Here is a 21670-nt window from a genome sequence, read left to right as displayed (position 1 = left end):
ATCCAGGAGGCAGCATAGTCTAAAGAAATAAGCACAGAGTTTGGACTCAGGAATTCCTCAGTACTAAAACTTCGAGCTGGTCAGTAAAAAATAATTTTCCAGTGCAAAACTTTAATTTTTCAGAGGAAAAAAATAAAATGGAGATATTTTAGCCAAAATCAAAAATTCACAACTGCAACTCCAGTGCATCCTGAGAGTTGTAGTTTAAGTGCCTCATGGTCCCTTTCTCCTGTACAGACTTGTGCCCTGGTCAGAGTATGTTTCCATGATGCACCATAATGAGATGAGGCAGTGCATCATGGGAAATGAAGTCCAGCTGGTAAGCCTGGCCCACAGAGGAGAAAGGGGACATGAGACAACTGAACTACAATTTCCACTATGCATCACGGTGACATTTCCCATGAGAACCACTTTCTTTCAGGCATTTGGGATTTTGATTTTCAAAGAGTGGAAATTTTCCACGGAAAGAGGACACTTTTCACAAAACATTTTGTTTAGTGAAAATCCTAGTTTTCCATCTAAAAATAGTTTTTAATAAATTGTGATTAGCCCCATTACAACTGCTGCTAATTCTGACAGTGCTGTCTGACTCTGTGTAACTCACTTTGCTTCCTGTTATAAATTTCCCCATCTGTAAAATGGGGAGAATAACACATGATTACCTAATAACCGTACAGGAGTGTCATTAATCAACATTTTAACAGTGCTTTCAATATGCACACTGGCATGCAAGTACTAAATATTGTTATCTTCATGAGAGTCTGTTCTCAAAATTCCCCTCCAAAACAGGATCCAGTCTCTTGCATATGGATCAGATTGTTTTAGCTGCCCTTTTTAATGTGGAATACCTGCTATATTCCTCTTTTTATGGTTTGATGCTTTCATTCCCTTTTGTTATTTCATATTCCACCATGCCAACTCTGATTGCTGCAATTGGGTGACTTAACCAGAACTGTGGGATACAAAATAACAGTAATAAAAGACCAGAATGCAGAAATTGCCAGGTGAAATATTTATGCATAGAACATAAGCACCAGCTGTGTTATGCCAGTGTCAACAGCCAATTGATCCATGCTAAGTTCATCTATCTATGGCACTTGTGACTTTTGTTCATTAACCGAGTATAAAATGAAGTTGCACTGAAATGTTGGAGTTGAAGTAGACACCCACAAGTTAAGAGTGGAACTGAAGTAAGTTCAATTTTGCCCCACTCCTGTATTCCAAAATACACCAGAAAAAAGGTCACACTGGCCTTAAAATTGGTAAATAAGAGCGCAGGCAGAGGTATACCTTTTCTATAAAAGTTGAAGTGAAATGGACAAGAGGTTCCTGAATTATTATACACTTCGAATAGAGGTGTTTACCAAAGTTCAAAAAGCCTCTCTCTTTTCCTTGTATTTAGCTGTGACGCTCTGAGTATCTTTCCTAGACCTGAAGAATAGCTCTGTGTACCTCGAAAGCTTGTCCTTCTCCAGCGGAAGTTGGTCCAATAAAAGATATTTCACCCAACTTGTCTCTCTAATATTTATTTTCTGCACAGAGTTTTCAAAATGGAAACCAATCACTAGGAAAGTTGTGAGTAGAAAAATAATTATTTCCACCAAATGTTTCCACCAAATTTCCACCAAATGTTACATTTGAGCCAATGAGCATCCTAAGACTCAAGAATTTGTGGGCAACAAACATTCTAATGCTCAGTGGAGATATTCCATTCCTGCTGACAGCAGGGAGATCCACAGGAAGGATGGGTGGAAATCTCATCCCAGATTGCTTCCCTCCAACCACCTCATCTCTCCAGCACACTACCCTCCAAAGGCTGTGTGTGCATCTCAAAAAAGACACTGACTCTCATTCAAATAACAATCATAACCTTAATTCTAACCCAGAAAAGACAACATCAGGGTAGTGATATCTAAAGTATATAATCACACACAATATACACATTAAAACGCCACAAATCATTCTGTAGATCTTAGATCTTTCTATAGACTCACTCCCCTTACAGGGTCTTGTAGCCCAGGCTCCAGCCCGAGCCGGAATATGTACACTGCAATATTTAGCCCCAAATCCTGCAGCCCAAGTCAGCTGACCAGGCCCAGTTGCGGTCGTTCTCTGGGTCTTTTATTGCAATGTAAACATACACTTACAGGATGTCTACACAGCACACTAAGCCTGGGCTCTGACTCAGGTTTGAGGCCAAGCCCCCTTCCATCCTCACACCAATCAGTCCAGCTTGGGTCAGCAAGCACTCAGGACTCAAGTCCTAGGTCCCTGCTAGGGGAGTGAGTCAGAGCCTGAGTCCCACTGTGACTCAGGTCCAAGCTCTTTAATTTTATAGTGTGGATGCAGCTCAAGCCGCAGACATGAGTCAGAAGGTCTGTGTAGTGCTGTACAGACGTGTTAGCACAGCTGTGAGACCCGGTCCAGCAACTGTAAGTGAGGTTTACAATGCAGTGTCAACATTCAGGAGTGGGCTTGGAAAAACCAGGTCCACAAACCCAAGTGCCACAGACCCGGAAATACAATTCAGTGTAGACATAGTTTTCGTCTCTTGGTCCCTCAGTTCCCCATATGTAAAATGACATTAATGGTTCTTCCCTACCTCACAGAGTCTCCATTATCTATAATGCAATTTCACTTTATGTTCATCAACATTAATAAAAACTTCCAAAACACAGAGTTATGAAACATACTTAAATAGCAAGAAGTACAATGCTATAAAACTATTGGGCAGAATTAAGGCTGTGGTTATTCACTGAGAAAAATCTATGCTTTGCTTGCAAAATGGCTCTTTGTACCCTCAAGCCATTTTTAAATAGCCTTGGAAATGTTGTAAAATGCTAGTAATCATAATGTGAACTGAGTCTGAAAACTTTCCAAATTATCTCTATCACGTTTGAAAACCTGAATGTTCTTGGAGACAGTAATTAACAGTGAGATAGAAATTGGGAGTGGGGATTTTGGCCTGCACAAAGTGGCATGTACAACCTCTGTTTGAATATCGTATTAAAGTTTAAGTAATCCATTTAGGATAGAGCTTACGTATCAACAGTACTTAAGAGACTAAACTAGCATGGGCTGTAAACTTCAAAATGAATGAATACTTATTGATCTGTGAAAATGATTATGCTGCTGATGTAGGGGGAAGAAAAATCTCTTTCTATTAAAGTTCAGAGATAAACATCGTGAGGGACTTTCAGGAAGTGAATGAGCTGCAACTATTACCAAATTAGAATATGCAAAACTTCCCAGAATTTTGATGTGGTACACATTTCAAAAACCATTTTCTCTTCTTTCACTGTAAATATGTAGCACTAAGCAGCTGGGAAATCTAGTTTAGTTTGAAAATCCGCTTAAAATTTTGATATTTTAATATTTCTAGGGAGAGTCCAGCATAATGCATTTAGATTAGAATAAAAACATACCATAATGAGAGATGAATGCATTATAAAGGAATAAAATGATTTCATTCATTGTTGCACATCCGCAACTTTTCCTCGTATTCCCCATACATCAGGGGAACATGATTTTGATCACATGGAATTATGTTTCCAGTTTTTGATGTAGATAGCTGGGAAAAGCAGGCACATTTCCAAGGTTTATGAAACTGGTGGGGGGGGGGGAGAGGAGCGTGTGGGTGTCTGTGTGTAGGCGGAAAGGGGTATTACCAGGTTTAAATGAATTTAGAAAAATTGGCTACTAGTCCTGCCACTAATGAACACTTGTTGTCTCTCTGCAGTTACATTTATCATTGTCTAGCAACAAGGAAAGCTGAACAACATTTACAGGGGTTTTTCCATTTGGATTTTACAAAATCAGTTGTTTTTCTCAGGAAAACATTCTTGTACCATATAATACTTCTCTCCCTGTCTCTCTCTCTGTCCTCCCAGTGACAGAAACTGATTGAGCTTCTTTAAAAACAACAACAAAACTAATTCACTTGGAGATAGAGCATCGTCTCTAACAACAATCACTCCTTTATCAAGGTTACTTATGGAGCTGGTAACAAAGATATTTGGTGTTCTGATCCCTCACCCTTGATCATAAAATTTAAGGTAAGAAAACATAATGAACCTACTTCTCTGGCCATTCATATTTTAGCTGCAGTCTGTATTAACCAGTAGTGTTTTATGGTTAGCCGATGAGGTTTATGGCACTTTTATTGGAAGCATTTAACAAGGTTCAGTCCTGGAGCAGCCTGACGGTCACTTTGTGTGACTGCAGTGGTTGGTAAGAATAGCCAGACTATTTACAAACAAGAGAGAAGGGGAGGTAAACCTTAAGAACGCTCATACACTTCTACAAATTTTCACTTGTCCATTCCTGTCACCAAGAGTGCTTCAGGTTACTGTTCCTCTGTGAGGAGTGTCCTGCAGAGTAAAAGACAATGTGACCGTATCGAAAAAAGACACTCTCGTGTTGGCACTGCTGCAGTGTCTTCACGGTTAGAAAACTTTCCTCTCAGTGCTTGTGCCCGTTCAAGACTGTTCGACCTGACACCAATAAATCAATAAAAAGCCTTGGGAAAGTATGAACATGCTCTCTCTCCTCATCAAAAGCTGCTGCACAAGCACAAAGGAAATAATACTACATATATATGAGCAGCTTTCATTGTAAATAATCTGCCACAGAAGGTCAGGATCAGCTAACCTTCCCCACCAGATGAAGAAAACAGGGAGCAAAAGACAGAGTGAGGCAGAGATCTGATTTCTGCTAATGTCCAGCCCGTCTGTTCAGCCAGATGGCCCAATGGAACCACAAGAGGCAGGTGTCACAGTCAGAGAGAAGCCTGACCCTTGCCTGGTTTCTCATCTCTGGAGAAAAATAATAATTCACCAGCAGCTAGCAGAACCCTCAAGGCTTCATAGACTAGCATAGTGAGCTTTCCTGTAATCACTGGGATATCTCCAGGAACAAAGGGTGGCATGACTCATTATTTGGCTGTGATAACATGACCCACACAAACACTAGGGGATAATGGGCAAGTCTGCACTCTGCAAATCAAATCGCACCATGATCCATCATTAACCTAAGTGATCCATTGTTTTACTGAAGTAGCCCTCTAAATGAACAAGTCACAATCCAGTTTAAAAACTCAGAGATTTGTCAATGCTCCAAGGATTTATGTTCTTTTAGAACATACAGTCTGAGCATAAGTTAAATTGTAAGCATTCCAAGAGTGGGGGAAAGGAGGAGGAGGGATGGGAAACACATGATTTATTTAACTTCTGAGCTATTTTTAAAACATGTCTCTGTTATATTTGGATATATAAGTATATGGACAGATATTTTTATGTATAATAGTAAATTAGGGATTTGTATAGAAAAAAAACCGAGAAAGAAATTCACCATTTGGAAAAAAGTTTCCACTCCTTGCAGGATTTCACAGAGCAAGGAGTTCAGAAGAGACTCTGATATGGTGTGGAAATTAAAGCACTGCCAGTTAATATGAAGCAGCAATTCATGCAGAATTAACATTGCCCTTCAGAACAGATCTACTGAATTGAACCTAGGAGGAGTTTAAGATTAAGCCATTTAATTGCTACTTTAGGAACTCTGGATATTGCAAAGACATGAGTCCAGGTGTTAAATCTGATTCTTCTCTGTTCAGTTCAGATAACAGGACTGAGCCTCAGAACCAACTAAGACAAATCTTTCAAAGATTTCCTCTTCTTTTCAGTCCATCTTGGGAGTTTATTTTAATTGTGGACACCACAGGGAATTGGGACCATTACACTCAGAGTGTTGAGTCTTGAAAGAAGAGAGAGTTCTTTCTCTTCTAAATTATTCTGAACTAACATTTATAACAATAATTATTAATTTGGCCTTGTGATAAATATAAAGGGAAGGGTAACAACCTTCCTGTATACAGTACTATAAAATCCCTCCTGGCCAGAGGCTCAAAATCCTTTTACCTGTAAAGGGTTAAGAAGCTCAGGTAACCTGGTTGGCACCTGACCAAAAGGACCAAAAAGGGGACAAGATACTTTCAAATCTTCAGGGGAGGGTTGGTCTGTCTGTTCTGTGTGCGTGTCGGACACAGATCAAGGAAGCAAGCAATCCAACTCCATTTGAATTAGTAAGTACTAGCAAGGGAATGTGTTATCTTATTTTTGTTTTGGCTTGTGATTTTCTCTGTGCTGAGAGGAAGGTGTATGCCTGGTTTTCTTTTTGTAACTTTAAAGTTTGACCCAGAGAGAAATCCTCTGTGTTTTGAATCTGATTGCCCTGTGTCATAAATATAAAGGGAAGGCTAACCACCTTTAAATGCCTCGTGGCCAGAGGAAAAAACCCTTTCACTTGTAAAGGGTTAAGAAGCTAAAGATAACCTCGCTGGCACCTGATCAAAATGACCAATGAGGAGACAAGATACTTTCAAAGCTGGGGGGGGGGTGGAGAAACAAAGGATTCTCTCTGTCTGTGTGTTTTTTGTTTGTTTGTTTTTTGCTGGGACCAGAGCAGGAATGCAGGTCAGAACTCCTGTAAAGGGTTAATAATCAATCAATCTAGTTAGATATGCGTTAGATTCTGTTTTGTTTAAATGGCTGATAAAATAAGTTATGCTGAATGGAATGTATATTCCTGTTTGTGTGTCTTTTTGTAACTTAAGGTTTTGCCTAGAGGGATTCTCTATGTTTTGAATCTGATTACCCTGTAAGGTATTTACCATCCTGATTTTACAGAGGTGATTCTTTTACTTTTTCTTTAATTAAAATTCTTTTAAGAACCTGATTGCTTTTTCATTGTTCTTAAGATCCAAGGGTTTGGGTCGGGGTTCACCTATGCAAACTCATGAGGATTTTTATCAAGCCTTCCCCAGGAAAGAGGGTGTAGAGCTTGGGGGAATTTTTTGGGGGAAAGACGTTTCCAAGAGGGCTCTTTCCCAGTTATATTTGTTAGACGCTTGGTGGCGGCAGCAATAAAATCCAGGGACAAAAGGTAAAATAGTTTGAACCCTGGGGAAGTTTTAACTGGTAAAAATAAGCTTAGGGGGTTTTTCATGCAGGTCCCCACATCTGTACCCTAGAGTTCAGAGTGGGGAAGGAACCTTGACACCCTGTAAGATTATTTTCCATTCTAATTTTACAGAGGTGCTTATTTTACCTTTTTTCTTTCTAAAAAAACTTCTGTTTCTTTTAGAATCTGATTGGGGTTTTTTTTGTGTGTGTCCTAAAATAACCAAAGGTTGGTCTGTGCTCATCTTGTTTATTCTCAAGCCTCCCAAGGAAAGAGGGTGCGGGGACTTGGGGGGATATTAGGGGGGAGTAGGAACTCTAAGTGGTCCTTTCCCTGAGTTTGGCTAAATCACTTGGTGGTGGCAGTGTTACCTAATCCAAGGTACAAGGGAGAATTTGTGCTTTGGGTAGTTTTTAACCTAAGCTGGTAGAAATAAGCTTAGGGGGTCTTTCATGCAGGTCCCCACGTCTGTACCCTAGAGTTCAGAGTGGGGAGGGAACCCTGACAGGCCTTGCAATCCAATTTGTATTCTTTGTTTTCATCTTGATGACACCTAAGCTCACTCAAGTTGTTTACATGTTGGATGCTAAATGAATGAGTATGACTGGCAACAGTTACACACCCAGCTGTCTCAACAGAGACAGAGTTGCGTGGGAGTCAGCAAGGTGCACTGACCACATGCTGTGGCCTAAAGGGAACATGCTGGGCTACAGGACAAGAGACATCCTCCCCCACGTAGGAAATGCTGGTGGGAGGATGCTGGGCAGCATAAATTCCTACATAACAATGGTAATCCATGTTCCTTCCTATCCTGCTGCTTTGTTTTTTTGCTTGCACACACCCAAACTCCCCCCACCCCCAACCCCCTGGGCCTGCTAGTGGTGGCAGACCCCTTCTACTCTCCCCATCACAGTCAACTCCATTATGACTGTCCTTGAGTAGATGGGCAGGGAGGTAAGGGGCTTCTTGAACACTCTCCTGCTTCCACGGCATCAATGAAGGGGCAGACTTTATTTGGCTGTATGTTTCTAAGGCAACATCAAATAAATACATACATACATACTTCTGTACAAGCCGTTTTGTTAGTTCCTCATCAAATGTATTTCTTCTATTCACCATGTACTTCTTTCCCTTTATTCTTCCTCAAGCTCCTCTTGGAATTTTACCTACTGGATTGAAATTCACTATGCCAGGCTGCTTTTATCAACTAGGGTGAACAATTTTCTTCTCCACCTGTAGCTTCAAGAACATAATAAAACATGCATGCTTAGGGGACTGGATTCACTCTTTCAACCATTCTCCAGTTGGCACCCACAGCCAGATGAGCCAAAAACAATGAACTAGCTTGCATGTGGATGATAATGAAATCCCTGTGAACCACTCACAGCTTCTGCATGGATCTCGGAAACCTGAGTATGTACTTGTGCCTGCCTCTCCTCTGACTTCAAAACCTAGCTTATACTCATATTGAGTTAACCTAACTGAAATAATAATGATGATAATAATGAGACAACTAAGCCAGATTGTTAACTTTTATTTATAGAGTTTATTTACCTTTGAACATTTAGGTTTCAATATGTGTGGTGAGATGGGCCAAATTCTCCCGTCTGCTAAGACTACTTTGCACAGTTTACGAAATAGACTTAAAACAGCCAGCAATATCTAATGGAGAATTCACTGTCCCTTCTCAATCAGCTCCCCCACCGCCTGCACTAGCTGATCCTGACACCACCCCTTCACCTTCAGGGCACATCTGCACTGCAATCAAAGGGAGCGTGTGCAGCTCCAGTAGAAATACCCAAGCTAGCTATTATAGATCTAGCTCAGGTCCTGGAGTAGTGAAGTAGTCACAGCACATGCTTCAGTGTAGGCTATCGCGGCGAGTAGTAAAAGTGTCTTTGGTAAGCTAGTACAGCCTGTGCTGATGCCCGTGTTGTCATGGTTTCACTGCTCTGGGACTCAAATTTGCTAGATTAAAGCTGGCCTGGGTATGTTTACTGGAGATGCACACACTCCCTCTGATTATAGACATAACCTCAATGCAGAGAAAGTGGGGAAGATAAAGATACTCCCCTGCTGCTCTATCTTGCACCAGGATAAAATGGTTCAGGATCAAGAAGCTGTAACCTGCCCCCGATGGCTTCCTGCACCAAAGCCTCTCAGTGGGATATAGAATCTGCCTCATTAGCTTAAAGCCACTTCATGCTTTGGATGGGGCATAGAACTAAAGCATGGCATCCACTTTGAGAGGACTGAGGGAGCACACATGGCAATGGGATTTCATTTTATTGGTTGTGCATGGCCCAATCCCTGAATCCATCCTCTATGGCATTTCTAGTGCCATTGTTGACACTACGGACCTGATTCAGCAGGGTACATGAGTAGTCTCATTGAAGCCAATGAAACCATTCAAGTGCTTACAGTTAAGCATGAGCTTCAGCACCTTGAAGAACTGGGACCTGTGTGAGCTCAGTATAGTTTGGAGGCTCATGGGGATTCATACAGACCTCTTCTTTGGTTTTAATCAATGTTGTTTCACTCTTGTGTTTTGCTTTGAGTTGGGAGGTTATTCATCAAAGCCACCAATTTTCAACTGTTCTGACAGTGCAAGAACTGGAAACCAAGAATTGGCCCAAGGCCAGGCTCAGGTTCATTTGAAAAATTTACATTATCTTCTTAAGAGCCTGGATAAGTTCTAAGTTAGTAACAAAACCTGACATGAGGACAATTTTGCTACAAAGATTTTTATAGTTCCATACTGATAGCAGTTTATTAATAGATATTATTAGAGAAAAGATTTGTTCCTAATACTCATCAGACACAGATATGATGTATGTCATTTGCAGAAATTGCTCCAGAATACAGAATTTTTTTAGGAATGGGATCATAGGTAGGGCTAACCAGAAATCAAGAATTCTTTTTTTTCCCCAAGAAATAAATAAACAAAATTGATGTTTTAGAATTTCTTTTTGTTCTGTACTGGGGTCTTTTGAAATATTTTGCAAAAAAAGAGAGACATCCACCACTCCAGAATAGCCACCAACCCACTGGTTAGATACTTTACTTGGGATGTGGGAGACCCTTGTCCCAGTCCCTGTTTTCTCTCTCTCTCTCTCTCTGTCCTAATCACTGGGTTGTTGGCTATTCTGGGATGATGGGTTGGTGTGTTTCTCTCTCAGTTTGACCTATATTCCATCCTGGACCTGAGAAACCTTTCCAACCAAAGTTCATTGAAACATACATTTTTGTGAAAGCTTTGGGTTTCACATTTACAGAAAAGCGTTTCATCCAAAAAAATCCTGACCAACTCCAATCATAGAACCAACATTTTTGATGCATTAAGGCACAAAGTTTCTATAGGTCTCTTTTTTATTTGCACACAGACACACAGACACACACACACACTTATTTACACATGCAACAACTCCAACACCACATGCAGACATTCCATTTAACTAACTGCATACATGACCATAGTACCCAGTTTTTACATACAAACAGCAGTCTGCACAATGTAAATGTGGGTTTTCAGTATGTGTGCACACCTGTTTACAATCTGAAAGACCTTTAAAGGTCCACATTTTCAACATATCCCCACAGGAAAGATGTGTGGGAAAAACATGTGCAAATTCATGCAAAAGACTAGTACTTTCACCTGGGAAGAGCTAGCTAAGCACCTAACCCGCTTTGCATTTACAATTGTCCAGTTGGCACATTTGACTGCAAGTAACTTTGCACTTCAGCAAGGTGCATGCTTTAAAAAAAAATTGGTCCTTGAATCTCCATGTCCTGAAGGTTCGTTTCAAAGGACTTCCATTTAGTCCACACACAAAATGTGTGCGCTGTCATTCCTGTGTGAAGTCCTGCACTGCCTATGAAAATATGCCTCCCAATTTCCCAAAGGTACAGCTTTAGGCCACAATATGGCACCTAACGATTATTTGTGATCAAAGAGAAAGAATGCATGATAGGACACCTGGGGCTTGATCTAAAATGTATTTTTTTAAGTGAAACTAACAGAGAGAAAGCGAGAGAGGGCGGGGGCTAAGTAGACTGGATAAAGTACTGGTACAGATCCTTGCCCAACACTTAACTGAATCTTCTCTTACCACTTCAAACGTTATTTTTCCTCCCTTGGTATCCTGCTGTTAATTGATTTATCTTGTTAGACTGACCTCACACTTGGTAAAGCAATCCCCCTCCTTTCATGTATTTATACCTGCTCCTGTATTTTCACTCCATGCATCTGATGAAGTGGGTTCTAACCCACGAAAGCTTCTCCCCAAATAAATGTGTTAGTTTCTAAGGTTCCACAAGGAATCCTCGTTATTTTTTTTTTTAATCTTCTCTGAAGTTCATAAATTTTGGCTAAGTTTTAGAATTACTTTTCATTTTCATACATCAATCCAGCTAAGCCCAGAAGAAGGAAGCAGCAGAAATTTCAAAAGAGGGCAGTCTCATGGCTATCCTAAGTTTCAGGAGTTACAACAATTCTACGAGGGGCTGTTCCGGCAGGCAGGGATTATCAGGGCACAACAGCAACATTCTAGCCATGTTTTCTTTCCCTTGACAAATACCTACCATGTGCCCAAAACACAGCTGGATATATTGCTTTAGGATTCCCCAATGCAAAGAAAATACCCAGCAAGTTGGTTCAATCACCTTTCTGCCTGCTCTTTATTTCCAGAATGGTCCAAAGTAAATGAATCAGGGCTCAGGATGTGGTCCAGTTTGCATAGGTGTAAATGACTACTCCTGGAACGCAAAGTGTGAGGTCTCCATCAGTTCCAGGAATATTTAGATGACCAGGTTGAATTTAATCAGATTGAATTAACTTCTCCAGCCAGAGTCTTTATACTAAGAAGGTATATTAGAACTGTCCCTTCCCCAACTCGCACCTCTGCTTTTTCTCCCCCTAATCCATGTGCCCAACTCAGCAACCCACTCAATCCAGGCCATTTTTATTTTCTTTCAGAAATGTGTCTCTCCTTCTGCTCAGTCATGTGCAGGGACATCTTCAGTTCTGAACACATTGCATAACCCTTCACATTGACTGCAGTGACACCAAGATTCCACAGTGCATAGGAGACCCAGAGGTGCCCACCTACACAAAAATGAGCAGAAACAGAGTGTACATCCTTTTGAGAGTGAAAAGGGATCACAGGTTAAAACACTGCAGTCAGAAGAGACTAGACTGGGAGAAGCCTACTGGTGAGTTACTAGCCCTGAGGTGCCCCCTTGGAGGTCATGCGCTAGGCAGCTGAATACTTAACTGATGCTGAAGGCAGACTTTGCAGGTGGAAGGAATTTTTCCATACAGGGAAAGCAGATAAAAATATAGAAAAATTCAACAGACAGTGAAATAGTAGATGTAAAGTTTATAGGGACTAAAAGTGTTTTATAACTACAAACAACTGATATACAAATTGTCATATGAGGCATCACTGGACACATCAGTGAAATGCAGCCACAGTAGGTGGTTAAGAGTGTCCAGCAATAGCTTTGGCTAGGAAGAGAAGAATATCTTCTCCCACTGAAACAAATTAAAACATTGGCCAGAATTACTCAAGCAGACATTTTGCCAGGACCCCAGATCTTACACTACTATTATTTCAAAGAGTACTATGGAATCCTTAGTGATCACAAGTGGTTAAGGTTTGCATCTCATTGAAATAATATCACTTTTTGCAGCTCAGAGTCCCTTAACACTATGCTAGGGACCGGGAACCCAAATTCAGGAAAGCATCCCTATTCAAGACTTAAACACACATTTTCTCAATCCACATTTAAATGACGTACTGAATAAGGATCAGTTTAAAAACATGCTTTCTTGAGGTGGAACCTGCATTAAAAAACTGCTCACATGTAAGAGGGATACTGACTGTGTCCCCACTACCTCATCTTAAAATATCTAGCTTTTCCTTAGATGCTTCCCATCTAACCCAGGAGCCAACATTATTTTCTGAGAGCTGATAGAATCACAACACACGACAGTGTGAATGTATATGTGCACACACATCAGTTGTCCTACATTTTGGACACAGCTACTTCTATAACATGATGATATTTTAAAATACCATATAGTTTTCAAATGTAGGCCAGTCTGACTAAGTTTATGGTGGCAAGTTGTTGTCACAACAGGGCCTGGACTCCTATACAATACATTTAAGGCAACGTAACATGGACGTGCACGGAAAGAAGGGGGCATGGCTGTGCTGCTGGAGGTGTCATTCTTCATATAACATGTTAAACCCAAAATGGTCTGCCTCTGATTTACTTATCTAGCTGACAAAGCTGAAGATCATGTGACATTTTTCAAAGCGTACAGTGCCTTACACCACATGCCTTCTTAACATCATTTGTCTATTCAGCCTCTATGACCAGCATGCTTTGTGATACTTTGAGTATGATAGGTGCTCTATAAAACCAAATTCTATTCTACTTTAAAAAATGACTCATAAAGAAGTCTCCACTTAAAGAGTATGTGTGTCCACTTTAATTGTAGGTATACACACACACACTTCTTTATACACACCAATGCTTTAAGTCGGGGGGTGGGCAAACTTTTTGGCCCGAGGGCCACATCTGAGTATGGAAATTGTATGGCGGACCATGAATGTTCACAAAATTGGGGGTTGGGGTGCGGGAGGGGGTGAGGGCTCTGGCTGGCAGTGCGGGCTCTGGGCTGGGGAGAAGGGGTTGGGGATGCAGGAGGGTGCTCTGGGCTGGTACTGAGGGGTTTGGAGGGCAGGAGGGAGAATCAGGGCTGGGGCAGGGGGCTGGGGCACGGGAGGGGGTCAGGGGTGCAGGCTCCAGGCGGCGCTTACCTCAAGCAGCTCCCAGAACCAGCAGCCTATCCCCTCTCTGGCTCCTACATGGAGCTGGAGCCAGGCAGTGCACGCTGCCCCATCGCTTGGTGTGGGGGCAATGTGCGGAGACCCCTGACTGCCCCTACGCATAGGAGCCCAAGAGGGGACATAACACTACTTCCAGGCATTGTGCAGAGCGGGGCAATCCCTGCTCCCCAGCGGGAGCTCGAGGGCCAGATTAAAAATGTCTGCAGGGCCGGATGCGGCCCCCGGGACATAGTTTGCCCACCCCTGCTTTAAGTGGACACATTTTCTAAGTCATTTTTCAAGTAGAATAGAATTTGGCTTTATAGAGCACCTATCATACACAAGCACTTTACAAAACAATGGTTTAGAAACTGGTAATGCAGTGATTCTGTGGATACATACACATAATTTAAGAGCAGCAGATATGTGTATGAGTATTACAATTTTCTTCATTTACCCATGAGCAGAAAAGCCACAATTAAATTATGAAAAATCCAGATGCTACTGGATCTACATTAATTTATTCTCTCTTTCCACCTTCCACCCATCTCTGAATTTTAAGTTTGCACTTTGTACATTCAAATATTTCACCTGTCATAAATGAATGACATAATGTGGAAATTAAATTAACATGTGCCTGATTAGGTGAGTAGAAAAATTAAAATTTACCAATGTATTTAATTAAAAAACACATTTTAGTTCTCATAGAAATATTTTTCTTCCCACTTGTTTGGATTGTAATTTAATTAATGATGTTTAATGTAGATTTTGATGAACTGATGAGGAGATCTACACTGCAGGTATTTCACTTTTTTTTTTTTTAATTATAATCACATTCTGGCTATAATCACCTTGTTAACAAAGAGAGTAAGAAAACAATTTTCTGTTCATGACAGAGAAACAATATGATTTCCTAACAGAAACAGCCCTAAAGGTAAAAGTTGTGATTCTTTAAAAAAAACCATGTAAAGTGCAAATTTGACAACTGTGTTGTATTACCAAAGTCAGAAATGAAGTTCCAAGCACAAAATTGTTTCATACCCTGCTTGATATCTGGTATTGCCAATGCTATTTACATATAATTATATAATATATTCACAGAGATAGCACTTAACTTTAATCAAACTTGGAATTATCAGGCAGTGCACACAGAATTTTGCTGTTAATGTCAGCAGTTAGCATATGTTGTTAGGACCACTAGGAAAAACAAAAGACACAAAAATAGCTTTCAGAGCAAATCTATTTTATTGTAAGAGAACTTTTGTTTTTAATTATGGCAGTTTCAAATTATTGTGGTACATGACATCTGTCCAAGAAATAGATATGTATAGTGTATATGCACACACCACACCAAAATATTCAAGAACAAAGTGGGATATTTTGTTTGAGCAGATATTGTCATCTTCAAGATTATGCAAATCTAAGAAATTCTATTCTTATATACATCCTTCTCAAAGAAAGTTAGTGTCCATGGCCAGTTATCCTTAGCATGATAAAATATTGCCTTCCATATATTCATATTTTTTCATATTGTCAGATTTAATTACTTCTTATGTACATTGGGCCTGATCCATGCCCACTAAAGTTAGCAAGAGTCTCTGAATTGACATTTATGGACTTTGAATCAGGCCCATAAATGACATTTATGTGTGTGTACACACACACAACTACTAATCATACAGTTGGCTACATGTGTTAATGTATAACAGATGCAGATATGTGCACATATATCTTTGCCTAACTATGCTTAATCAGCACATGAGAGTTGTGTGAAGACAGTTAACATAATTCCAACTCTTTTGTTCTAATATTAGAGTTATTGAATGTTTATTTCAATAATGCATTTCTGAATATATCATGTAGGTTATATTGGTCACACTTTATATTAAAGGTATATTTATGAACAATTTATAAAGGTTTAACATATGATTAATATTTGTGTTAAGCGTGTTACAAACATGAGTTATGTGTTATAGATTGTTATAAGCCATTGTTACATGCAGCCTATTGTGCTGTTCAATTCTATAATAATTATTTATTAAAACATCTATTAATCATTTATTAACTCTTTATAAAATATTTATAAAATGTACCCTTAATGTAAAGTGTGAACATAATACCTACAGTTTCTGGAGGGAGGTAATGAGTGTTGAAATTTAGAACCCTCTCACACACACACTCTCTTCTCTAAACACACACACACACACACACTCTTTCTCTCAACATGCCAAAGTATATTCGAGAACACATGGACATATCAGGTCATTAAAATCATTTAAATATTGGGGAGAATAAAAGAGTATATACCTAAAGATTATTTGGGGATAGTTTAGGTTCTTTGTAGTCCATAAACTTTTGGAATTCACTCCCATTTCCAGCACCATCATTGAAGTGATGAGTTATTTAAGGCTTGAAAAAACTGTTAAATGAATGGATATGTGTTTTCCTACCTAAAAACTGGTTTCTAACCACTGAATATTTATGGCTGTTAGTAGGATTTGTTTGGAAAGAGAAGAGCCCCAGAGATGGTTCCAGAATATAAAGCTGAATACAGTAGTGCAACACTGTCATATTGATTTGGCACATCTTACAGATACTATTTTTTCTTACATGGCTCTAAAAGTGGTGGGCTAGTAGGATCTGAACATTCTTAGTGGGCAAACTTCCTTCTACTGTTTGTGAATATAACATAAATGGTGGGAGACTGTACTATCTCCAGCTGCAATGCTATCCACCAGAAGCCATAGGTTTAGCCATAAATACGGATTTCTTTTTTTTAGCAAACGTATCCAGATAAAGTAAAGTTTAGGCAGCAAAATATGTAATTTAATGATAGCTATGAGAAAGGCAAATGAGCTATTTTCCAAGGAAGCTTTTCACATTAAAGCATTTTGTTTCTTATCAGAAGAGAGAGTATATGTTTTCCATACCTTCTCCAGAATGGACACTTTCATCTCACCACAGTACATCACAAGGCAACTAGTTTGATTAGTTAAGATGTAAGCCTCTAGTTTATGTGCTGATACTGTATGTACCTGAGCACTCCAAATCAATTTCAGCAATTAACTGCTTATGACTTTGTAGTGTAACCATCTGGCTCTCAGTTCTGAGGAGAAATTTTGTAAGAATCCTGGAAACTGCTCAACAGTAAAATGTGATAAATGAAATGGCTAATAAAGGTGTTGGCAGGAATGAAATGAAGACTTCTTGACCAGTTCATGAATCTCAAAGCTTGAATTCTAAACCCCTTGTTTCAGTGAAATATTTTACTTCTGACATCATTTGTATCTGAAATCTGATGAGCCTCTGCATTATTACACCTGCTCAGTATGCTTGAATTGTTATGCTTTTGTAATACACAGTGCAATTTAAATGTTGGGGTGGGGGGAACAAACAAAAATTGCTTTTGGGTGTTATCCAGCACTGAAATAGTGCCTTTTTTTATTTAGCTCCCTGTACATATGTTTCACACTATATGAAAAACTGTGAATCATCACAGAAGATCATAGAATTAGCGCAAACGTCCAACAGTACCTATCCCTGCAGTGAAAGTCATGTTCCAAATAGGAGAGACATGTATATTTCATAATGTAATCTAGAAAACATCTTAGAACTAAGATACCAAAGTCACTAAACTCATCACATTTCTACTTTTCATTTAAAAAACAATTATTCAAGAAATATTTATCAAGAAAGAAAGATACAGAAAAAACATGTTAATTTACCTGAAAGGCATGCTTGTATCTAAAAGGCATGAATTGCAATTTAGTGCTAAACTGTTAATTTAAATGTTTATTTAAGGATTATGTATATTTTGCTTATCACCCACATGACTAATTTGTACATGATCACTTTGAAACATAGACCATAATAAATCAAAGCTTGCATTTTGATACCTTATTTACCAAGGCTGAATTAATTTCTTGCCATGAAACTAATTCTGCAATCTAGTTCTAAATAAAATAGAAAACAACAAAAGATTTATCAGGTTGTTTCAAAAGTTGTTTCAAGTCAAATTATTTTGTCTTGCCCTCTTTCTTTAATAGAACATATCTCTTTAAAGCTTCCCCATTCCTCCCCAACCCCAACCCCTAAAGAGACTGAATTTTAAAAATATATGAAATCCTGATCTACTCAAGTTTTGCAGTATACCTTATTTATATATACTTTCCAACAGATTTTGCACAGTATCTTAATATTTGGCAGAATTGCTCTACTTGCCACCAGTTATATATATGCGTGTCATACCTATGTGTTTTAAAGCCACTTAACAAACCCTTTAATAGTCAAGCACCTGCAAGATTTCAAGGGGCAGAGAAATCTCCTTCTCCCTCCCCTCCCTTTAACATCATCTCTTGGAGACCAAAGACTTATTCACTTTTTTTAGAACTTATTGAAGTTTTCTGATTCCAAATAACAAAAGCAAAGGGAAAACAACCTGCTAATTCAGACATCAGATTTCTCATGTATGCCGCTCCAGCTTCTAAACAGACTTGATATCTTTCTATGCATTGTTTATGAATCCTGTACATAATAACAGATGCAATCACAAGATGCAATCACACACAAAAAAAGGCAAAAAAGCCTTACCTACTAGATGAAACTGCAGCAGCAGCAGCAAGAGCAGCAGCAACATGCACAGTAGCTTGTACTGAGGTAATACCTTTTCTCTCTAAATCACTGTGGCAACAAACTGCCCTTTCTGGTGTCCCCCTTCATTCACAAAGGATCTCACAGGCAAGGCAGACAGGTAGAAAACACTTTCTTACTGGAAGAGGTTGTCTCCCTTCTCAGAAATGACTGTATCTCTCTCTGTGGGTCCCTACACATTTACCCTTCAGATCAATACTGCTCTTTAGCAGCAGCTTGAGCTCAACTGCAGCTGATAGAGTCTAGCCAATTGGTATTGAGGATTCCCTTTCTGTCACTCCCTCCCTCAAAAATACACAGCATGCATTTGAAATGGTATTAGTTGTGAAAAGTAATTTTAACCCATTGGTTGAAATCTAACCTGTTCTTTTGGCAATCCCCTCAGCTTGCATTTTCTTCTTGTTTTCAGAAAATCCCTGACTGAACAAAATATTCCCAGCTGGAATCTTTAAAGCTGGTCTAGTTCCACAGTGTGAAAACTAAAAGCTCTAAAAGGGCTCGTGACTGACCAAAAAGCTACTGCTGCTCTGAAATGGTTGCAATCTATTAGGGTCCAAATATCATAAAAACTGCAGACGCATCAAACTGCTATTGGCTTATCATCAATACTGAGGTATTTTCCCCCCTCCTTCCAGCATTAATAGATTTCTGACAAGGAAACTTGTCCAAAATATGATGAGATTTTTTTCAAAGATCAAGTTCCAGGACCCTATTGCTGATTCTATCAGTGCATTTTTTTATATTTATTTACTTTGATTTTTTTAGAGCACCCAACCAAAACTCTATATGCACATTTATCAATTCCATCTACTAATATAACACAGTCTAAAACTGCTGAACCAAAGTGTAGGAATTAATCATTTTGGAGCGATATAAAAAAACGTAACCTCGTATTTGTAATCCTGAAATCAAGTGTATTCCATACGAGTACACACACAGCCATAATAAGATGTGTATGAAGAGAGACTGTTTTTGGATTGTATGGAAATATATTTTATATGCAAGATTTTTTTTTAATTCAGTCGGAGATTCTGGATGCTCAGAACTTTAGAAAATCAGGCCACTTAAGTGCAAAACTTTCAGAGCCAAACTTTACATATCCATTAAAAAAATTGGCCTATATTGAAAGACAAAAGAATCCCAAGAAACCTTAATTCTGTCCAGTAGTGCCCCTATGCAATAAACCTATCCTTATGATTATAATAGTTTAGGGTTTGTGGTCCCAGATTAGTTAAACTGATTTTTACAGTCACGTTCATTTTTTTCCCTCTCAGCTAATAAGTGTGTGATGACACAATAAGTGTGTTGACACAAGTGTGCACATGACAAAATACTCAGATGATCATGACAGTGAGAGGTTAAATGACTTTAGAATGCACAACCAAAAGGACTCAGTCCGCCTCTAAATATTCTCACCTCTCCACCCATAAGGAGAAATGAGAGTACCACCATCTGCAAAACAGTTAAGGTTTCCCCTTCTCCTGATAGGCTAATAGTAGCCACAGCTGGGATCTCTCATTCATGTTTACCAGAGGAAACAGCCCTTTCAGTCTTTCAGCTGCACTAAACACCGGTCATGAGCTGCAATGAATGAGGCATTCTCAATTACTTCCTCACATTGCTGTTTACCTAAAACATGGCCTTCAGGTTGCTGCGCAAGGTAAACAACATCCCCCTCCTTCTGGATACCCTGTCAATTTGGCCCTTAGAAAAAAAATCCCTTTCTTATCCCAAAATTGTCAGTCTGGTCGGAAATGCAGCTCAGCAGTGCCTCAACTACAGGACAGAGGGCAGGTTCAGCAACAGCAATGAAATGGCCATTGGATGCCTAGGAGGGCTGTAAATGTGGCCTATGAGAGCTAATTGGTCCCCCAATGCCCCCTCCCCCTTATTTTAGCCAGTAGGGACTAATGGAAGCAAAGAAAGCTCTCCCCTCCCCATCACATTTTCCATGTGCATTCTAAGGCACAAGGAGAGGCAGGGGCCAGGGGGTACATACGTGGCTCCAGTGTGATCAGAGTGTGAGTACTCTTACTCCCCGTGTCGCCTCAGGACTAGTCATCTCCCTGTCAATTTGACCAAACTCTACACCCACCATCACGGACATGGGAGGAGGAGGGTTATTGTCTAAATTTAATATGTGTCCTATGCCTCAGTGTGCAACCTCCTCAGCAGCACTGTTCTTGTTGTATTTGACAGTGGTAATATGGCACCATGCAAAACAGGCCACCTCATGACTATGTTGACTACTAGAGCCATTAATTTGTCCTTCTGCAATGTCCAGAAATGTGTTCTTCTGAAACAAACACAAATGAAGTTGAAGTATTTGATGTGAAGAAAGCCCTGTGTGTCATGATAAACTCAAATAACTCCAGGGGACCCAACAAGCCAAACAATTTCCTTTCCCGTCCATCATGTGAATAAGGCATGAAAGTGTGTGCAGCTGACTGCACTGGAGAAGTGTAGTGAGGAGTAGAGTTTATGGTCTAGCATTTACACAGTCTGCGTGAGATCATACATAAGTATTATTTTCAGCATAATTGTCTCCATTTGATGAGGTTGGGGGAAACATGGTTATACAGTTTCACAATATTGCAAGATACCTGGGTGCCCTTCAAAAGTTCATTCCAGTTCTACAGATGGTATCAGCTCCAGGGATATTTCCTATACATAAAATGGGGAATATCACCACCAAAACTGGTATCTCTAGAACCAGTGGGAGCATTTTAAGTGCACCTACTGCATGTTGGAGCTTGTTTGAGCTATTATTTCTTTGTGGTTATATTAAAGAGTTTGGAGGTTGCAAACAAAAACAAATCTTATAAGGTAGACTAATAACACCATGTTACTGAAAATATTACCACTACTTGCCATGTAATAAAATTATATTTTTAGTTCAATCTCAACTTATGCTCCATGCATCAATCGTTGCAGTGAATGTTTATTTTTAAAATCAGATTTACACTGATTTTTAAAAATCTTTCATTGAAGTTTACTTCAATTCTCAAAAAACATGTAGCACCAACAGACAATTATTAATTATAAATTATTTGTATTATAGTAGCACCTAAAGGGTTCATTCAGGGACTGAAGTCCCATTATACAAAGTACTGTATAGTCAGTCCCTGCCCCAATGAATTTACACTACATATGAGATAAGGTGGATGCAGTAAACTGATGGGAGATCCTAAGGTAAAATGTAGATGATTATGCTAAATATAATAAAC

General features: G+C 39.4%; 1 protein-coding gene across 4 annotated transcripts in view; it reads right to left on the bottom strand.

Annotated features, from left to right (window-relative positions):
* The window catches only part of CDH12 (cadherin 12), an 862602-nt gene extending 843945 nt beyond the window's left edge, over nt 1-18657 (bottom strand). For all 4 annotated transcript variants that reach the window (XM_075125425.1, XM_075125427.1, XM_075125428.1 and 1 more), the window contains exon 1: nt 18384-18657. The gene's annotated coding sequence lies outside the window, so the exon portion shown is untranslated. The remainder of the gene's footprint in view (nt 1-18383) is intronic.
* Nucleotides 18658-21670: the final 3013 nt, after the last annotated feature.

The sequence above is a fragment of the Caretta caretta genome, chromosome 2 (genome assembly GCF_965140235.1).
Source record: "Caretta caretta isolate rCarCar2 chromosome 2, rCarCar1.hap1, whole genome shotgun sequence".
NCBI classification, from domain to species: domain Eukaryota; kingdom Metazoa; phylum Chordata; order Testudines; family Cheloniidae; genus Caretta; species Caretta caretta.
This window is presented reverse-complemented; position numbering and strand designations above follow the sequence as displayed.